The sequence below is a fragment of the Bactrocera tryoni genome, chromosome 2, assembly GCF_016617805.1.
Source record: "Bactrocera tryoni isolate S06 chromosome 2, CSIRO_BtryS06_freeze2, whole genome shotgun sequence".
Classification (NCBI taxonomy): Eukaryota; Metazoa; Arthropoda; class Insecta; order Diptera; family Tephritidae; genus Bactrocera; species Bactrocera tryoni.
Genome location: NC_052500.1, coordinates 57,074,806 through 57,097,243, shown reverse-complemented (window position 1 = coordinate 57,097,243; position 22,438 = coordinate 57,074,806). Strand labels below are relative to the sequence as shown.

Here is a 22,438-nt window from a genome sequence, read left to right as displayed (position 1 = left end):
TGATATGAGGCAGCTTTATGGGAGCCGGTGTGAAAATCGAACTGTGGGATTGGCACGCCCACTTTTTGGTAAAATCCCATATCTCGGGACCCGACTTAACGATTTCGACAAAATTTAGTGTGTGGTCAATGTGTGAGATATTATCTTGAAATTCTGACAATGGTATCTATATTTATACATGTCAAAAATGTGATGAAGCGGGTCAAAACTTTCCTTATCCTCCGAAAGAACTTTCTTTCTCAATTGCCTACTCAGTACGTAGAAGCACTTGTTGGCAAGAGTTATCCTGCTTTGGATTTCCAGGCTGACATTGTTGATGGTATTTATACTGTTCCAAGATAAACGAAATTGTCTACGACTTCAAAGTTATGACTGTCAACAGTGACTTGAGTGCCAAGTCGCGAGTGAGACGATTGTTTGTTTGATGACGGAAGATATCTCGCCTTACGCTCGCTCACTGCCAGACCCATTTGCTTTGCTTCCTTGTCCGGTGTGGAGAAAGCAGAACTAACGGCGCGGGTGTTGTGGCCGACGATATCAATATCATCGGCATACACTAGCACTTGTACACTCCTATAAATGATTGTACCTGTTCGATTAAGTTTTCCAGCTCGAATTACTTTCTTCAGCAGCAGATTGAAGAAGTCGCACGATAGAGAGACACCTTGTCTGAAACCTGGTTTGATATCGAACGGACCGGAGGGGTCCTTCCCGATCCTTACGGAGGTTTTGGTGTTGCTCAACGTCAGTTAACACAGCCGTATTAGTTTTGCGGGGATTCTACAAGATTATGCTTCGGTCTTGAAACCTTCTGTTAGTAAACATTTTTCGTAAAATTTTCGAGCATTAGCCCTGTCGGCCAGCTTATCAAGCTTTTCGTACTCACGCATTTCGGCCTCTTTCTTTTTGTCTGAAAATACGTCTCGCTTCTCTCTTCAACTTTTGGTATCTATCCCATCCCTCACGTGTTGTGGTCGATCGTAAGGTTGCGAGGTAGGCAGTCTGTTTTCCGCTGCAACACGGCACTCCTCGTCGTACAAGCTGTTCTTTTGTATTTTCCGAAAGCCAATAGTTTTGGTTGCAGCTGTACGTAAGGAGCTGGAAATGCCGTCTCACAGTTCCCTTGTACCGAGTTGTTGAGGAGTACAAGTCGAGTAGAAAATCGTTCGGCTGTCTGTTGTGATTGTATCTTCTCGACGTCGAACCTCCTTGTATTTGTTGGCATGAGTTTTTTGCTGCACAGTGGCGGGTGCGAATCTTGGCTGCAACAAGATATTGGTCCGAGTCGATGTTAGGACCTCGGAGCGCACGCACATCTAAAACACTAGAGACGTGTCTTCCGTCTATCACAACATGATCGATCTGGTTGGTGGCTTTTCGATCCGAAGACAGTCAGGTAGCTTGATGCATTTTCTTGTGATGGCATCTAGTACTACAGATAACAATATTTCGGGCCTCGGCGAAGTCAATCAGCCTCAAACTATTTAAGAATATCTTCTTGGCCCAGGATGGCGTTAAAATCGCCAAGCACTATTTTGAAATCGCGGCTGGGGCAGGTCTCCTAGGTGCGCTCCAAGCGCTCACAGAAGGTATCTTTGGTCACATCGTGCTTCTCTTAAGTCGGAGCGTGGGCGCAGATCAGCGATATGTTGAAGAACTTTGCCTTGATGCGGATTGTGGCTAGACGATCATCCACCGGGGTGAATGACAGTACTCGCCGACGAAGTCTCTCTCCCACCACGAATACCACACCAAATTTGCGCTCCTTTATATGGCCACTGTAGTAAATGCCACAAGAACCTACTCGTCTCAGTCCTTGTTCCGTCCATCACATTTCTTGGACGGTGGTGATGTCAGCCTTCACTCTAACGAGGACATCAACCAGCTGGACAGCGGTACCTTCCCAATTAAGGGACCGGACATTCCAGGTGCATGCCCTCAGATCACAATCCTTAATTAGTTTGTCATGGTCGTCACTAAAAGGGGGGTCTCTCATCCGAGGCTTGTTGTTCTTTTTCATTGGCTGCATTTTTTATGGCTTTCAGAGAACTTTCCTCACTTGCGTGAACTTTTGCACATGACTTAACCCTATATAACTAATATAAGAATTTTCTTACATCCGGCCGACTTTACTCCATATGATTGGTTTTTTTTATATGGCATGCTTAAAGTATATGGTATTGAGAGAAATAGATAAAATCAGGTCGTTACTACCCCAAGTAACATATACATACTATGTATAAGGATTTCTGATTTTTTAGCAAACCTTGTGCCAAATACGTCGGTCGGTGTATGAGTTATATATGCAATTGCTTGTATTCCGATCCTCTGATTGGCGGTCTACATATTAAGGCATTTTCCTGCCTTGGAATCTTGCAAGTTGCAAGAATATAAAATATTCGGTTACACCCGAACTAAGCCATTCCTTTCATGTTATGTTTGCAGTTTTTTGTTGATATTAAGCCACTTAAGTGACCAAAATATTTTGTGAACATTTTATCTCCGTAACGTACACGCACATCGGCAAAGTAAATATTTATTCTTCATGCCTGAATTGCATCTAAGCGATTGTAAACAAACATGTGTACACAAATGAACATATTTATAGTGTGTACTTGTATAAACATATTTATAAATTCGCTATTTCCCAAGTTTTATCTATTTTTGCAAAAGCCCAGGATGTTTCTGTTTGTTACTCTCATAGCTTTAAATTTAAACCATGCCCTAATCTTTAGAAGCATTTGGCACCACTCACATTAGTATATTTGTGTATATAGCCCTACTGGTATACATACATATAAATAAATATTCGCTTTTCCTAAATAAAATTCGTGTTTATGTTTAAAAGAGCGCAGGATATTTCGCATCGCATATGCATATGTCGAGAGGAGTTGCAGATATTTCAACTGGAACCGAAATTTTATTAAAGCTGACAAAGACGAATTGCATTTGTAGGGGTAATGCAATGAACGCACAAAATAGATTTCTACAATAAATATATCTACCATCATATGCACGGACTTAGACACATACAGGGTTTTCCAATAAGAGCGAAATGTTCTGTTTAAACAAAGAAACAATAGTTGTTAAGGAAATTCAAATGATATTTATTTAGTGTAAAATTCTGAGTATAACAATATGTACATAACCACCACGACTTCTTTTGCAGAAACGAATTCGGTGAACCCGATTCTCGAGTATTTTTTCCGCTTTTGACATACTCGTACTCGTAATAAACTCTTGGGGCGTGAATAGCTCGTTTAGTATTGACTTCTAACGCTTGAAGATAGTCTAGTTTATTGCTAAAAATTAATGACTTAAATAACCCTACAAGAAGTAGTATAATTATGTAAAATCACAACTTATTGTCGATTATTTGATGCCAATCAACTTTTTTCGCAATAATTCGATTGCTGAACGTATTGTTTATCACATAGTCTTGTTGGAACCAGATTCTTGTCAAGATCAATTTCTTCCAATTTCTGCCATAAAAAATTGGTGGTAATCGATTTATACCGCTCTTCATTGACAGTAACGGTGCCACCAGCTTCATTTCGATATAAGTACCGACCGAATTCCACCAGACCAGAAATCACAACAACCTGTCAATTTAGGAGAATGTAATGGTTGTTCATGAAGAATTTGTGGATTTTCTTTCCAACAGAATCGACTGTGTTTTTTGCTTAGCACACCACTCGGATGAAAGTGACCCTCATCAGAAAAGCTGATTTTCTGAAAAATTATCCTTTTCAAGTCGATCCAAGGCAACATTGTGATTTCACGACATCTACGGTCGTCTAATGGCTTCAGTTCTTGAGTGAGAATACTTTATACAGATGAATAATGTCCTTTCTCCCAATCGGCCAGGTAGTTGTTTGAGACAGTTACAATTCTTGAGAACGTTTTGGCATCGAGAAATTGCTGTCTTCAGCAACAATATTTTTATTACTTCTAGTGATTCTTTATATTATTGGCATTATTATTTTATATTATTAAACATTACGTAGAGAAAACGAGCACAAGTGGAAGATTACTCGACCATAAAATTGCAAAATCGCATAGTTGCAATTGAGGATCGATTATTTTGATAATAATATTTCATAATTTGTAAACGTTGTTCTTGCGAATATCTTTCCATCATAAAATTGTAAACATCGCTGAATGCAATGAAAAACAAGTAAGGAAGGACTAAGTTCGGGTGCAACCCAAAATTTTATACTCTTGCAACTTCCAAGAATCAAAGACAGGGAAATACTTAATGGTGTAAATATAACTCCTATACTGACAGACATATAAGGTTTGTTAGAAAAACGAAAACCATTATATTTTGTATATGGAAGTTGGGGTAGCACCGACCAGAATTGATCTATTTTTTCCAATACAACATAGGCATGTTAATAGTCACTTACTAAAAAACTAAACATATAAAGTAAAGTCAGCCTGGTGCTGGAAAATCCTGATACCAGTTATATAGAGGCTAGGCAAAGTTTTCGCTCAAACTTATCTATTTTAGGCACAAAGTTATGCCGATTTATACGGTACAAAGTCACCCGGAGGTTCAAAAATCTGTATATAAGGTATAAGGAGCTTGAGGGAAGTTTTCTGATTCCGATTCAACCCATTTTTGACATACTTATAAACCATTGTCAGAGAATGATTAGCTCTGAATTTCAATTATATATGTATATCACACATTGCCCGACATTTTCGATCAAAAGGTACCGGGGTCTACATATTCCGTACCTAGAGCCTTGAGCAGATTTTATTGGATTGGTCATAAGGTGGCAAACACTAAAGATATTATTCGTGCAGAGTTTTATGAAATTATCAATGTAATTGCTTCTTGATTTGTTTACTCGAAACTGAACGAATCAATTGGAATTTTGAATTGTGGTATAATGGAAGTAGGCTGGTTGTTGTCCGGTGTCGTCCATTTTCACAATGTGACATAGGAATGAAAACAATTTGCAACTTACCAAATTTTGAAATCGGTTGGTCGGGTCCCGAGATATGGGATTTCACCAAAAAATGTCCACGCTCATCTTCCAATTTTCATACCAGCTTCCATAAAGCTCTCTTATACCATCTCGGTGGTAAAATTTCTTGTCATTGTCTCTGGCGAATTTAGTTATTGTTTTATCGCGGTTTTAGTAGTCTTAGTAGTAGCTTTTAGTAGTTTTACCGTAAAATGGGGATATATATATAACCCTATATCTGTCTCGATTACTTTTAGGTGATACGTACAACCGTTAGGTGAACAAAACTATAATACAGTACTTGTCCAATAAATTACGAACGAAAACAAAAATTTAATATTTTTAATGTAATTTAATAATATTGAATATGATTCAATACAAAAATATGATAATTTAAGTTTAATGTATATAGCATATAAAAAATAATTTTTTTTTAAAATACGCCAAATATTTATGTTTTTATTAATGATTAAAGTTAGAACTCCGGATAAGTTTTTTGTTCGTTCGTAATTTATGGGACAGGTACTGTACTCTGTAGCAACTGGTTGCAAAAGTATAAAAAAGAGATCATGCCGTAGAAACTGCACTTAAAAATCGTAACATCCCTATTGGAAAACCCGATGTTTTTACGATATACTAATTGAAGTCACAATGTATCATACACATATGTACATACAGTGGACCAATAAAGTTTACATACACCTAGTTCTATTAAATTTCGACACGTTTATTTGTTTCAAAATGGATAAATTTTGTGGTTTTTTTCTATCCATTTCAAGATATGTATATTTAACATTAAACATAGCATATCAAAATATTTTTTTTTTTTTACACAAATAAAAAAAATTTAAGTTAAAGCTTAAAATGAGCATAATTTATATCAAAAAAGTTTACGTACACTTATGATTGTTTATATAAATCAAAAGTAATTACAATACTTTTAACGGGTTTTGGCCTACATTTTGTTGCTATTAGTGTCCCTAGACATCGTTGTATGCTCCTCACTCAATTTCTAGAATTATTTCCGGATATTTTGACCCATTAAGTCCATGATCCAGCTTTTTGGCCTTATTTTGATGAAATTCGATGTTTTCGAATACGGGTTTCCAAAAAGTTCCAGATATTTTGAATAGGATTAATGTCTAGTGATTGCGGGACCTATGGAGTTATTTTTATTTCCATAACAACCATTCATGTACAAGATAAGACATGTATTTTGGGTCGGTATCCTGTTGGAAATTGGTTTTGCTGCTATGAACAGCCGATTTAAGCACACTTAAAATTTAAATTTTTTTCCTAAAATGTTCAGATACATATGCTTATCCCTGTTTTCACTAATAAAGTCCAAATGTCCAACTCTAGATGCAACCATACACCCGCAAACCATAACATTACCCCCACAGTGCTCTACCATTGGCAATACATTTTGTCCTTGCGACTCTTCATTGATCTTTCTCCACACTTTTCGTGATCTATTCGAACCAAATTTATTAAATTTCGAATCGTCGGTGAACACAATGTTTTCCTAAAACCAATACGGATCGATTAAATATTGTTTAGCAAACGCCGACATTTTCTTTTTATTAACCTTATATATGTATGGCTTACGACGCGCGACTCGTCTATGATAACCAGCACTCTTCAACAAATTCCTTACTGTTTGGGGATTTATTTTTTTGTGTACATTTCAAAAATGTATAAGCATATGTATCTGAGCATTTTAAGAAAAAGATTTAAATTTTAAGTGTGCTTAAATCGGCTGTTAATAGCAGCAAAACTAATTTCCAACAGGATACCGACCCAAAATACATGTCTTATCTTGTACATGAATGGTTGTTATGGAAATAAACATAACTCCATAGGTCCCGCAATCACTAGACATTAATCCTATTAAAAAAATATTGAGATTTTTGGAAAACCGTATTCGAAAACATCGAATTTCATCAAAATAAGGCCAAAAAGCTGGATCATGGACTTAGTGGGTCAAAATATCCGGAAATAATTCTAGAAATTGAGTGAGGAGCATACAACGATGTCTAGGGACAGTAATAGCAACAAAATGTAGCCAAAAACCGTTAAAAGTATTGTAATTACTTTTGTTTTATGTAAACAATCATAAGTGTACGTAAACTTTTTTGATATAAATTATGCTCATTTTAAGCTTTAACTTTAATTTTTTTTATTTGTGTAAAAAAAAAAATATTTTGATATGCTATGTTTAATGTTAAATGTACATATCTTGAAATGGATAGAAAAAAACCACAAAATTTATCCATTTTGAAACAAATAAACGTGTCGAAATTTAATAGAACTAGGTGTATGTAAACTTTATTGGTCCACTGTATATCTTCTGATCGTTCATGTTAGATTAGAGTAAGAGTTAAATTAAACACTACACAAAAGTGTATACCGCAAGTCTTAGAAATTTCTTTATATTTTTATTCTTAGATCTATAAACTCAGCTACTTTGGTTTAAAACCAACTATTTCAGCATTTATGCTTATGTACACCTTATACATGTGTATACAAACACAAATAGGTATAAAAGCTGTTACCATAAGTATATTGAGATTGCACTGTTTAAGTTATGGTTGCTAGAGAAAGAGAAGGAACATTTTTTATAATTGTTATATCAACTCTTTGAAATATTTCAGCCAACAGACGTCCCTCACTTCACTGATCCCTTATATCAAAATGCAAACCATAATATTGAATAAATATTTCAAAAGCTGAAACATTGACAAGCAAGATCAAACGCATTGTTGCTTGAACTCTAGCCATCGGTATTGATTGAAAGAAGAAAAAAAATTATATTTTCTTTTTCTGGTACTGTGCAACAATTAAGGAGTCGAATGCCACAAGATCTTTAAGTATCATTATCACTATGTCTCTTTTGAACTCGAAATATAATTCGTGCAGAAACCCACTTAACGACAGGTTTGCAATCCGTCAAGTTTGTTACCGCGTTGCCCATAGTCGATAAAAGTAACGATTATTTGCTTTAAGTAAATTAATAAGAAAAGTTACTTAATAATTTAATACACAGAATTCATCAAAAATAGCAAGACTTTTTAATTTAAATTTCGCACGAAACTCACTTCGTCGAAATAATTTTTTCAAGGTTGGTATGACTCTCAGTGACATCTATGCCAAATGTCACATCAAAATAATCATTAGTGATTAGTACCCCCTTGTCTTTCTGGAGTAAATAAAATGCACTCGGAGATTTGAAGCATGATTGAAATAATTCAGCAAAAAAGTGCAATTAACTTTTGTGTGCGGAATAGATTTTCGGATGCCGCAACGAACGAACGAGCAAGTGTTTTTTCTTCTTACAAATTATTAAAATAATGTTGAGAACGCGTTTAAAATAAACCACGTACACGACGGCCATCTGCATCAAACGATGATCAATACCTCAATAAAAAAAAGGAATTTGGCTTGAGAATCGACGATTTACAGCCACAGATCGTACTGGCATCCTTAAAAATTACGAAAGGATTTGAGAAAACCATTTAGAAAGATAATTTGGGACTAAGAAATTCTTTCGAAAAACAGTGTCGCGTTAACGTCTGTGATGTCATGAAACGTATTATTGCAGGTGATGAGTCTTGGAACTACATGTGCTTACTACCCGGAATAGGTGATTTTCAGCCGATTATAAAAGCAAAGGTGAGCCGAAGCCGAAAAAAGCCGCCTCAAAGCAAGTCAAAAGTCAAGGTTAGGTGACAGTTTTCTTCGATTATCGAGGTGTGTTGCATTCTGAATTCCTTCCGAGTGGACATATTGTCAACAAGGTATATTATTTGAGTGTTATGCGTCGTTTGCGCTTAGCTTAGTATGGAAAAGGTGAAAGGTGGAATATTCTATTCCTCTCAAAGTCGACAATTTATGATAGATACAAGTTTTATTAAAATTTTGACAGTTCTGGAAATTAAAGCTTGGAAAAGTTTTTTATTGATAGTAAAAAATATTCAAAGTTTCTTAGGTTAAATCACCAATTAAACCAAGAGCAACAAGTTTTGAAATTATAGCGAGGCACAGAGAGGATCTAAAGTACGTTAGCAAGGTTGTTGGGATCATCATACTATATGTTACAAGTTACTGCTGGTCCTGAAAGAGACATTGTCAACTATAATCGGGTTTTATTGAATTTTTCTTTCTGTTAATTTAAGTTCTTAATTTTTAATACAAAAGTGTTGTTAAAAATAAATATGTATGTAATTGTCTGTCATGTTTTCTGACTTTTGCAATGTAAAATTGAAGTAAGGATATAAAAATAAAGAGGAATAAATCTTGCACAATCATTAATAGTTTCATGATTTATGAGGCAAATATTTCCAAAATAGATCTTATATCTAGGGCAAGAAAACTCAATGATTAAAGACTGAGCTGATTTGAAGATATGAATAAGCTTAAGTTAAAGTTTTCCCAAATTTTGCTACTATTTTAACTTAGTGTCATCATATCAGCCAGCAAGGCTTCCATATGCATTCGCTCTCAGCACACTTATTTGCTTTATTCCTCAATTGTTGGCAACGCTTGATGTTAGCAATTTTGACTGCAAAAGCTGCTGCTTCTGCTAACACTAAGTGTTTATTTTAACGTGTATTTTAATCCATCAGGATATGCTATGATTCCCTTGCATTCGTCTTTGTATACTCAAACAATTTGTGAAGGATTTGATTACCCGAATGTGACTGAAGCTGAGAGTATTCAAGTATGTGAAAACATAGAGTTAATAAGGTTTATTTCCTACCTCAACTGCCAAAACAATAACAACAATGAATGAATGGAGCAACGAGGATACTGAAAGAATCAGACTTTAGACAAACCAAAGATTGGATCTGTACATAAGCTTCATTTGGCTCTGCCTGATAAATTTGTTTTATCTTAAAAATACGATAACCGAGCCCCAAATTTCTGTCCCCTTGCCACTGGTAAACAAACCAAGTTTTTTTATAAAACTTGAAAAGTTTCAATCAAATCCAGGTTGTGTCTTTTATTGCATTCATGAGCTTAATATGATCGGGGTAACCTGCGAAAACGAGAACAAACTCGCTAGTGTAAAAGGATTTTAAGCTTCTTACTGAAGCCTTCACTCTATCAAATGAACCGGTCAATTAGGTAGGGCCTAAATAAAAGGAATAACTAGAAACCAGAATTATACAGACATCCATACCACAGTTCAACATAATTAGCAATTAGCTCCTAAACAATATATTTTAAGTAACAAAAAGGAATTCATACTATCTCTTTTTTTTGGTTTCCAATCATAATAATTTAATTTTACAAATTATATAAAAACTCTTAACCCATATTATTTACCGTTCAATACGCAACTATGCGGCAAATTGTTTCTCATACAATTTCAGGGTCAATTATACTCAGTGCTTACGTAACCACTTGTTGCGCGTTGATATTTCATGGGCATCAGAGTAAAATACAACGTACTACATGTAGATATATTCACAAGTTGAAGTGTCTACTATAAGTTGAATATAAAACAAAACGCTTCATAAAAATAAACGAGCATGTACATACCATTCTTAACAGAATTGTTTGCTTAACTTGCAAGGGTTCCTCACATACCTATGTATATACTGTTTAAATGTGACCAGTCTTTTGTTTACTTGCCTGGCATTTTATAGATACATTTTACTATAGTCTACTGCATTGTTCGTATATGCAATGTTATGACTCGGCACAAATGTCCCTTAATGCACAAAACCATATATACTTACGTCCACATATACAAATATAGTCAGTAGTCTGCTTTTTGCTCTTCGTTGGGAATCACTTGATTTTGTTGGTTGAACCAAATTGCTAATAGCCCAGCTTATTCTGCATAAAAGGCTGTAATTCAGGCATGTATTTTTGTGGCTATAAGGGCACTATAAATAAAATAACTAAGGAAAGGCCAAGTTAGGGTACAACCGAACAGTCTATACTCTTGCATCTTGCAAGAATCAAAGCCAGATAAATATCTTAAGATGTACAACGTCAACCAGAGGATCGGATTCTAAGCAATCACATATATATATATATACGACCGACTTTACTCCATATCCCATCACTTAAAAGGCTGAATATCTCGAGAAGTATTAATGACAGCGATTTTCACCTCGAATCTTTTTTTATAGCAAATAAAATTTACAACAAATTTGTCATGTACATTTTTTCTATAGCTCCTGTCATTTACGAGATATATACAAAAAATGTGAAATTCTTGGAAAAATCGGGCATAGAGAACCCCGTAGTACCTCGCCGGTGTGAGTTACGACTTTGTTGCATTGGGCACTTTTGTAGAGTGAACAATTCTGAGAAAAATGCGTCCAAAGTCAAAGCGATGCCATGAAATACCTCTGATCTGTAGGAATTTAAAGATAAAAACTCACGATTGAAGTGTATTTTCTATGGAAAATTTTTACAGGCCCTGTTCCAGTTCTTATTGTTAAAATTAAGGGCTAAAATTTTCAGGGAATTTTTTTTAGGGTATTTCCAATGAAATTTCGTGACGGGACTGAAAAAAATTTATAGTTCAAAGAAAAAAACACCCTAATCTTTATATTAGGTATGTATAAGATGGCCCAGGGATGTGCTTACCCTATTCCACCCATTTTTGATACACAGAAATAGTATTGCCAGAAAAGGTTTCACACCGGCTTCAATAAAGTCTCATTGGATTATCTTCGAGGTAAAATTTCATACCTCTAACGAATTTAGTTATTAATTTATTGCGTTTTTAGTAGATTTTGTGACATATTAGAATTATAGCAACTCTAAGTTCAGCTATTCATAGCCTCTAGAAAATTTATCATATTAATTTTGCTTAAGACATATTTCTAAAGCGAGAAACAGATCCTACCTCATTAGCTAACAATACAGGTTCTTTTAAATTATATACTAATTACTTACTAAACTTTAATAAATTTGTTTTTTTCTTTTGTCTTTTGTCTTTTTATTAATTGATCAACATTCACTTGAAACCGGTGCGCTTGTGATAACTAACCTATGACATTTCAATTATGCTGCTGTCATCTCTTAATAAGTGTGATGGTTTTACACTGATGCGCTTTGGGTGACATCGCCGTCGACATGATATTGCCATAACTTCACTGAACTTAATTATCCGCTGCTTGCTTGCCTTATCCACTGTAGAGATGAAACATTACGAAGAGTTGCTCGAGTATATTAGAGGTGATGCATCTACGAATTTATTACCTAAAAAAGGTGAGTACGAAACGTAATATATGATTAATAAGAGAAAAAAACCTATTTAAATTGGCCCTAAAGCTTTGTTGTTAAACAGAAGATTTTGTAAAAATGTGAACGACTTCGGAACAGTTACTAGGCTACTGTTGATTGTTGGTTATATTGCTGATAAAAGTTAGTATTTTAGAAAAATTGTAACATAATATTGCAAAACTAATAATTCATTGCTACACCCTTTTGAAACCCAAGATAATACTATATCAAAACCCACAGGATTCAATAAATATATTCCAACAAAATCCTAATTATGTTTATAAAATAAAATCATTGCTGACACAACCTAAATATTCCCCTTTTTATGGCTGGGCGTCCAATAGCGAATCAAGCCAAATTTTTTTACCCTGAAGTGAACCAGAGAAAGAATTCTATATCGACAAAACTTCCCAACCGTTGCTTTTTAACTAGTTTTTAATCGGTGTAAACATTCCGTTGGCGTGCTAAATATTAGGCTTTGTACAGAGTTGTCGTAATGAATTAATTTTCATCACCAGTCACAATAATATGCAAAAATAATTTTTTTTAGCGTTGAGGCAGCATTTGTGACAAATCGAAATGTTCAGTGTAATAAACCTGAAAAATATATAATACCGCATTCCCGTCCGATAACATAACATACAAAGCACTACTTTGGGGTTGTGGTTACTCCATTCAGACCTACTACAAAACAGCTGTCAGTGAGCGTATGTAGTCATCAGCATTTTCATAGCAAAGCTTATTGAAATTCTACCGAAATGCCAAGTTAGATATATCTAAAATGGAGAGAGAGAAACAACAATACAAACTTGCAAAGAAGAAAAGATAACACGGTGCTTACTGACATTTACATGCCATGCCGTCTGACAAGTGAACTAGTAAAAAATTCTCAGAAACACACAAACATACATACAGGCTTAAGTATGCATCAAATACCTACAGAAACACTTAAATAAAAAAATAAATTATTTATAGACATGATTAAGGTTAATCACATAAAAAATGCTCAGTTTGATAAATAAATAGACCATACGTGTTTTTGATGACTCGCCAAAAACTGGGAAAGCTTGGCTTGGAAGTTTTGATGCATCCACTAAATAGACCTAACTTTGCACCATCGGACTACCATTTTTTCGGTCAGTGCAGAACTTCCTTAATGGAGTAAACTTTGCTTCAAGAGAAGCCTGTGAAAACTACTTGTCGCATTTTTTCGCCGAGAAACCAGAAAAGTTTTCCATTGATAGAATAATGTCTGTAGCGGAAAATGGTAAAAAGTGGCCGACCATATTTGTACATATTTGGTTCATTAAAAGTATTACAAATAAAAAAAATTAAGTTGAATTTTAATTAGGAATTCGACAAGACTCTGTATATATAAGAACTTTTTAACTTGCTCAGCATGGTCATATCAGCAACAATAAAAATAACAGAGTCTGTTGTAGCATACATATACTATACATATGCCATGGGTAACTTGAGCATCTCATTTTGATATTATAACTACCTTTTTTGTTGACGATGACAAAAACAATCGCGATTAAGCTTGCCAAGTCTAATGAGCTACAAATCTATCGCTTGAAAAAGTTTTGGCCTCATCAAAAACAATACGGTATAATGTGACATTGGCAAATTGAACGCAAGCTTAATGTAGCAATAAGTGAATAAACAAATATGTTCAGCATATTTTAACGGTAAGAAAATTTTCAGATATCTGTACTTATCAGCCATATAATATAATGTTATTAATATGGGCATGAAAACAGAAAAAATAATTGTTGAATCATTGCGGCTTCAACTGATAGATCGCGCTAATAATTTATATATATACTTATAACTATGTAAATATAAGATGTTCAGTGAATATATATGAGGACCTATGTCTGCAACAGTTAACACCATATAAATGACTGAACTTAATCTTAACGCACATCTTTACGCTTTTGTAAATCGCTTTTAATTTTTGTGCTCAACTTTTCCACTTCCAGCATCGCCTTTACAGAATCTCGTGGTACTGAGTACTTGGCATTTCGAATAGATGCTGTGTGCATATATTAGAGAACGGAAAAGTATATACATATGTTTGTACGTGTTCGTATGCTATTGCTTTACGTTCAAGCATTTTATCATTCCCTTTTGTTGACAAATGCGTAGTCATGTTTCTGTGGTGTTTTCACCGTGTGAAAACACAAAAGCATATGGAAGTGTACGAAAATATCTCTGCTTACAAGAGTAAAGTGTTGTTCCATAAAAAAGAGTACTGGTGATTTCTGAAATCTCGTATTACTTTATTATATTCAGTTTTCTTCCACTCCGCACTGCAATTTTTTGCAGGGCACATTTATCAAGAAAAATAAAATGAAATAAAAATTCTTTTGAAAGTTTTATATTTTCAAAATTTAACTATTAAATAATTTGTTGCAGAGGATTTTTTAAAATTCAAATTATTTCAAATTTAAATGTTTACTATGTAAAAAATAAAAAATTAAACACTAAAAAAGAGTGGTACAAACATTACTTTTTTCCAGCAGTCGCCGATAGGTAAACATTTTTTCCAACTTTTCCCTGATGTGATCGCTATCCGCGTAAATGAATTCAAGGGCCTTGAGTCGTCTTCTGCAAATTTCTGAGCATTCTAGAATCAGATGTTATGGAGTTTCCAGTTTCATGTCTTAAAACCGTCGAAGAGACGAATTTGTCTCGGGGGAGGTTGATCATATTTCTAAGCCTTGCTAGCTTGTAACTTCTCAGAAACTTGTTGTGATGCAGTGCGGAGCAAGTCTTATATGATGTGGGATCCCTCTGTAATGCATGGTTCTGGCCCCATCATCCTGAAATCTGCCACAGAGCGGGCTAGTTCGCCAACCATCATATTGGCGATTACCCCTTTATGCACGATCAGGTGTACAAGGTTGAAAACTGATGGGCGGTTTAGCCTTCCTATACACTCCTTCACTAATAGCGATAACTTTTAGTGCCGCATGACTATCGCTGAGTAAAGTGATACGGTGGTTGCGATATTTGCGTTGGATATTGATTTCTGCGCACTAACTTATAGCAAAAACTTCTGCTAAAAAGATGCTCGGAAAACGTCCCATTGGTATGGAAAGTTTTGTTTGCGGTCCCGTAATGCCTACTCCATTGCCCTGTTTTCGTCAGTGTAACATTGGATATCACTTCACTCTGCCTTACTAATGAGAGTAACTTTAAACTTTTCACTTATCTCCCATTATTTGGAATATAGTGGAGGGTATAGAACTCCACCCCGTAGGCAACCCCTAATGGTAGCAAGATGAATCTTATTCCCCCAAAATGGAATCCAGCATATTGCATTATCAAAAGCATCTTCATTGTCAAGTAAGGCACATATCGCAATGGTGGGTATGGGTACATGCCAAGGTTTTGGGAACCTTAATTTAATCAGCTGCGAATATTTGAAAATTTTCACTTTTTTATTTTTTAATTTTTTCTGTATTCTCTTAAAACCAATAAATAATTAACAAAAATATAGAAAGTAAAAATATTGTTTGCATTTAACACTTAAAAATTGCTTGAAAATCATGCCTCTGGACTATATTACCCTTTAAAGAATGCTTTAATTTATCCGAGCTCTAAAAACTATACCTTCAAGTAAGAATATATTCAATTTGTTCTTCATCTTACAGATTTACCAAAATTTGGTGAGCCATTACAAAATGTCACGGTAGTAGTGGGGCGAGAGGCGGTGCTGCAATGTGTTGTCGATAATCTGCAAACCTATAAAGTAAGTAGTTAAGAAAATAAATATGTTAAAATATACCTACAAAGAGATGTATGAATCAGTAGTCACGAAGTGGATGAAAAAATATAATAAAAATTACTTCTGTACAAAGTAATGGTCAATTATTCAAACAGCAAAGCAAAAACCAGCAATTTTTCATTAGTTAAGAATCTGATAACATATAAAAGAGTTAGTCGCTGATGATTTATAGGCAGCACAAAATTACATATTCCCCCGATTCCGCACTCAAATGCACAATGATTATTACACACTTCAGAATGAGCGCACTCAACCATTTTACAAGTTAATTACTTTGTGTCAAAACTATATGTAATCGTGTGTGCACATTTTGTCTCACCGGACACATACTAACATTGTCGGCACCTGATTTAACACATGCCAAAGCTATGCTTGTAGTGGTGCCGCGCTTATTTTTGACACTTTATTTCTTAAAACTCAAGACGTTCTCTCTTTCCTTGGTTGCTATTTGATTTTCACTTTTTCCTTGCATTTTTGCTTTCTATTAAGTGACAATTTTTGCTTTTATATATACATTACGAGGGCTGCTATGTATATTTCTGGCCTAATAATGAAAATAGGAATACTTATCAACGAAAATGGTTTTATTGTTTTTCGAAATAATCTTCATCAAGATTTATACACTTTTGCATGCGCTCAAACCAATTTTCGAAGCACTTTTTCCACTCCGATTGAGACACCCCCAAAACATGGTTTTTTAATGCTTCAACAGCACCTTCTGGCGACGAAAATCGTTGACCACGCATTATTTTCTTGATGTGTGGGAATAAAAAGAAGTCATTGGGTGCCAAGTCAGGGCTGTACGGCGGATGACCCATCAAGTCGACGTTTTGGCCGGTCAAAAAGGCGCTGGTTTAAGCCGATGTGTGAGAGCTCGCATTGTCATGGTGCACAATGATTCGTCTTCTCTTGTTCGTTTTTCGAATTTCTCCGAAGACTTCAGGCAAACAAAGAATTGACCTTCCTACGTTGCTCAAGCAGAACAGTCGCCACATGACCAATTTAGCCGAAGAAACAGGCGACCATTGCCTCGAGGTGCTTCTTCCACGAACAACTTTCGTTGGATTTGGCTCGTCTTGGAAGACCCACACGGTCGATTGCTGTTTTGTTTCGGGCTCACACGCATAGATCCATGATTCGTCACCTGTGACGATCTTATAAACGTCTTTTGAAGCACCGCGATCGTATTTTTTCAGCATTTCTTTTTGAGCGATTGTCAAATTGTGCGGGATCCAACGAGAACAAACCTTATTTACGGCCAGGTGTTCAAGCAATATCGAATGTATGCTGGTGGTAGAAATGCATAGGCATGTCTCTATCTGAAGGTATGTTACGGTCTTGCATTATCAGTTCACGTACGGCATCGATGTTTTCTGGCACAACGGCTGTTTTTGGACGACCTTCACGGAATTCGTCTTTGAGCGAGCGTCGGCCACGATTGAATTCGTTGTACTTGTTTTTCACAGTGCTATAGGATGGTGCTTCATAACCATATAACCATACATAACCGATGCACTCTTGTCGTGATAATCCACGTCGAAAATTGTGAAAAATGATCGCACGAAAATGTTCACGAGTTAATTCCATTTTTTGGCCGAGTGGAATTTTATAATTCCCTGTAAATAAAACAATTCACGATTAAATGACAAAACGTTCTGAGTGATGTTATGCTAAAAAATGTCAAACTTTCCAATGGAAATGTCAGATTGCACCTGGCAACACTTAGTGTTGCCTAGGCCAGAAATATATATAGCAGCCTCCGTATAAGTTATTATTCAAATACAGAAGTCTGACTTTAGGCGTCACAAAAAGTTAGATTGTCGTATTGATATATGTACCTAACTTTTATTGAGTGCCGAAATATATAAGTAAGTTGTGAGTGTGAACAAATTTCTGTTTATACTCTGTTCAAATCCTCAGAAAGTGAAATTTATATATTTTTGTATGACATCGATAAAGAATGTCTTGCCGAAGTGACTAAATGATTATTTGAACATAAATCGTTAGATGTGCTTTTAAGTGAAAACAAAGGACTCTACTCTTTTCCATCTACTATTTACATATAGATTTATATACATACATTAATAAAATATAGGTACGACAGAAACCATCCCCTTCGATTTCTGAAAGTATGTGTTTATGTGTATATGTAAAACTTGTGATGATATTGTTGTTATCAACTTTCTAATCCAATTTAAAACTACAGTATTAATAGGTATTTTACACCGCCTTTATTTCATTGAAAATAAGCCCTCACAAAAGCACATTTTATATCATTACTTTTCTTACACTTACGTGCATGCTACAAAGTCAATACAATTTTTACAATACCAACAAATCATAATTACTAATATTACAATTATTACGCATATTTCTTTATGCAAATGGTCTCCCTGGCTACGCAAATGTATGTCACTACAAAAGTTACCCTCAACAAAGTTTAAAAGTTATCTCCTTCGTCTAGTTGTAAACATTTTTAGTCGCATATTTTTAGGGTTTTAAAGGTTGGAAAAAAGTAGGGCAAAGATGCGCAAGTATATGTGTAAAGGACACATAGTACGGAAAACTTTTTTTTTTGACAAAGTAGTATCTCCACGAAATTTTCCACGGATTATTGTCCAAGGCAATGGAATAATTTTTGAAGAAATGGTTCGGATCAGACCACTATAGCATATAGCTGCCTTACAAAGACAGTTCAGAAAATCAACTTTTTGTAAGGAATTTGTTTTTTAATTTTTACTACGGTCAAAGCTGCAGTAGCTGCTGAAGTAGAGGATTTTTTAAGCCACTTAAGAAATAGCGAATAACTTAAATTTAGTTTGCTTAAATTGTTTGTATATATTCATTAATTACGTCGAGTTTTTAGGTTTAGGGGGTTATAACATTAAAAAAAGTTTCATACCATAATTTTCTCTACAATTAAATAAACAATACGCTTTCCTTGAACTATTAATAGGGTACAAATAATACCAAATAAATATACGTATGTAAATCGATAACAATATGCTTGGTGTATGTTTGGGTTTTTTTAGTATAGAACATGAATTCGACCACCGAAATTAAGCCATTCATCCTAATGAACTTGTTTAACTCGTTTATGGTCCTTAACCTCAAAGAAAGGTACTCACACTCTGCCTTAGCTGATTCATTGAGAGACGCACAACGGCCGCAAGCAATCATGCGGATATTAAGATTAATAAATACACGTATGTATTTATCAGCGTATGTCCTTAAGATACAAATATATATTATAAATGTATATATGGCAGCAAGACATGAACGTATGTTTATAAATATACATATATTTGTATGTATATGACAACTCTACGCAGTACTGGCTAATAAATCGTTTTACTATTAAACTAAAAGTAAACAAACAATTTCCTCATGCATTTTCTTCTCTGTTTCCTTTTCCTTCCTTACTAACCTATACATGCACTTTCACGCATTCACATGTGTCCAATAACCTGGGGAACTCCGTGGAAAATTCTACACAATCACTTGCACGTTCAATGGATAAATAAACAAACCGGCACACGCTGCCCATCAATCCGCACATACACAAATGAAAATACGCAAATCCAAATAAACATAAACAAACTAATAACCGAACGTGAATGCGTGCTTTTTGTGTCCTATTTACTATCTGCTAATATGAAAATGAATGGGTTGTGTCGAACGGGTTGACACGTCTCACATTATGCTTTACCCATATGCAAACACAAACTCTCGCCTTCCTGTGCGTCATGTGATAATTTTGAGGTATCGTCTAGATTGCGAGGCTGCGCGTCGACACACAAACAACACTGACGATACAAAATCACGTTATAACGAAAAATAACCGAATGCGTATAACCCATGCTGAGAAACGTGCTTGGATATTGAGAATACGTGATGTGAAGGAAGCGGACAAAGGCTGGTATATGTGTCAGATCAATACGGATCCGATGAAAAGTCAAGTTGGTTACCTTGATGTTGTAGGTGAGTACTACAAAATTAATTGAGTCCAATGGTTTGTATATTATAATATGAGGCAGACATATCCTGATAGTAAAAGTTTCCATAACTTATATTATCAATATACTTTAAGGTAAATTTAAGCCAATGGAATATGTACATTAGGGTGTATCATATAAAACTTTATTTTTTTCTTCGAGAAAAATGAAAGTATTCTTTTTTATAATGGAAAAAAAATCTCAGAAAATGTTGACCCTCAGTTTTAACTTTAAGTCCCTCTTTTTTGATTTTTCATGTTTTTCAATCATTATGAGGGAATATCATTAAAAAAGCCATCGCATATTGACAATCGCTTCACTTTTATTTATGCAACTTTGATAATTTGCGACTACCGAAACCTTATCTTCACTGCATTGATTAGGTTAAGTTGGGTCGTAAGTTTATAAGTTTATCTTGGAGCAAGAGATAGCGCTAGATCTTACTTCTACAGCGGTAAACTTCGGTTTTTGTGGTACCCAAAACTCCTAAACATTACTCAGCGGATCCTCGCAGACCACCGATGTGTTTTGAGTTGATATTTCAATCACAGTCAGGCAGGATGGTATAGGATAAAATGCCTAAATGATTCTACCTGACCTTTATTCAAATATTTAACCGCAAAGGTTGTGAGCCCATTGGACTGTTTCCATTCAAAACACCTATGCTAAGAGCTGGAAGTTAAATGGGCCTCTTAAGTTTAATTTTGGTCCACAAACATCTCGCAGACGAAAAAGTTTTGGTTGTGGACTACGAACAAAACAATGAAACTCTTGCTTTCCATTCTGCGCTCACATGAAGTTCACAGATCTAGTGCTAGAATGCAAGTGGTCAGCCACTGACTTATTAGCTGTTTTGCTGTTTTGAGTGGCTCCACTGGGACCAATTACTCAACCCTAACAAGTTTAACAAGAGCGAACTTAAATATATTGCTGTTATACCCATATACTCCTTGATTAGTCTTGAGAGTTATATTATCTTACATAATTTTCCTAAATTGAGTAACTAGTTGGCATTAGTTTAAATAATTAGAAATATAGCGTATCCTTCCAGAAAAATACTGAAAATATTAGGGTAATGGAAATTCAATTTCTGTAATAAGTGTTATTAGTTTGGTTCTCTGTTAGGATCAACCTTTTAACTAACTATTTGTCTACGGAACTGTTCTCTGTCTCAATGGAAACTGTTATGAGATTTTAGATGGCATGTAAGTAGACGTTAGCATCAAAATAGTTCATAAGACAGTTTCAAAGAACTATCTGAGCTTTCAAACAAAAACAATATTTAATATGTATTTAGAAGTTAATTTTATAGTACCGTCGTAAAGAGATTATCGTGTTGTTTTTCGATAATTGTTTAGACCAGTATTTGCGTTCACTTAGATCTTATTCACCGTTGTTCTTAGTAGTTTGCTTGTTGGCAATTCTTTTAAAAATACGCGTAATATGCATTCAAGTTGTCATATACATTCTGGTAGTTCAACGAATATTTGCAAAAATTACTCATACGACACGTTTGTCACGTTCAAGCCCATTACTTTACAGCCATGTTCTACGCTTTGAGGGGTTGCGCATGTACATATACACGCATCTCAGCTAAGTTATGTCTTACCTCTTATTGATTCTGAAATAGTTGAAATCAACAATGTTGTAAGTAGAGCTAATTAAAGCAAAGTTTTCTTTCGAAACGAGGATACTGTTTCATTGTCCACCATCTCGAGCTTGTTATATTATTGTTTTTACTTTGCTTTCGTTGGCACAATGATGAAAACGGAGAGTTCAAATTGATAATTTAGCTAGAAACACTTATAAGAAATGCTCTTAGTTTCATTAGAGAAGATACAAAATACATAGAACAACTATAATGGAAAGGTCGAATAAAAGTTCAAGAATTTTCTCTTAACTTTTATAAGTCAAAATAATGATATTAAATAATCTTTCCTTACAATATCTGAAAAAACTACATTATACTTGAACATGCATTTACGTATGAAACTATGAATTTGCTACAATGGACCTTTTGCCATCAAAAAATAATTTTGCAATTTTACCATTTTGCCAGTTTTTCTTAATTTCAACCTTCAATAGCTTTAACAAAAAAGTGTATATTGACGAAATATTTGTATCACGGAGTATGCCTCTGGTCCCCTTCCTAATGAACTGCCAATTTTCAAAATCAGAAATTTTTCGAATTTTTCATGGCCCACTTGACATGATTTGACCCAGCACAAATATACTAAAGGAAAAATTCCTTAAGGGGGCGGGTAAGGTTTTAAAGGCAAAAAAAATATTAATAAATAAGCCTGTAACGGTGAATCTCCAGAATCGCCTTGAAAAAAACTCCTTATATATGACTCGTTACCGGATCATCTGAAACAGAAAAAATTATATGCGTTTTAAAGGTGATGTATATCTCAAGTTAAAAA

The 22,438-nt window shown here is 34.9% G+C and overlaps 1 pseudogene; it reads left to right on the top strand.

The window, feature by feature from the left end:
- Positions 1–22,438, top strand: part of LOC120768777 — a 57,774-nt pseudogene that overhangs the window by 7,801 nt on the left and 27,535 nt on the right.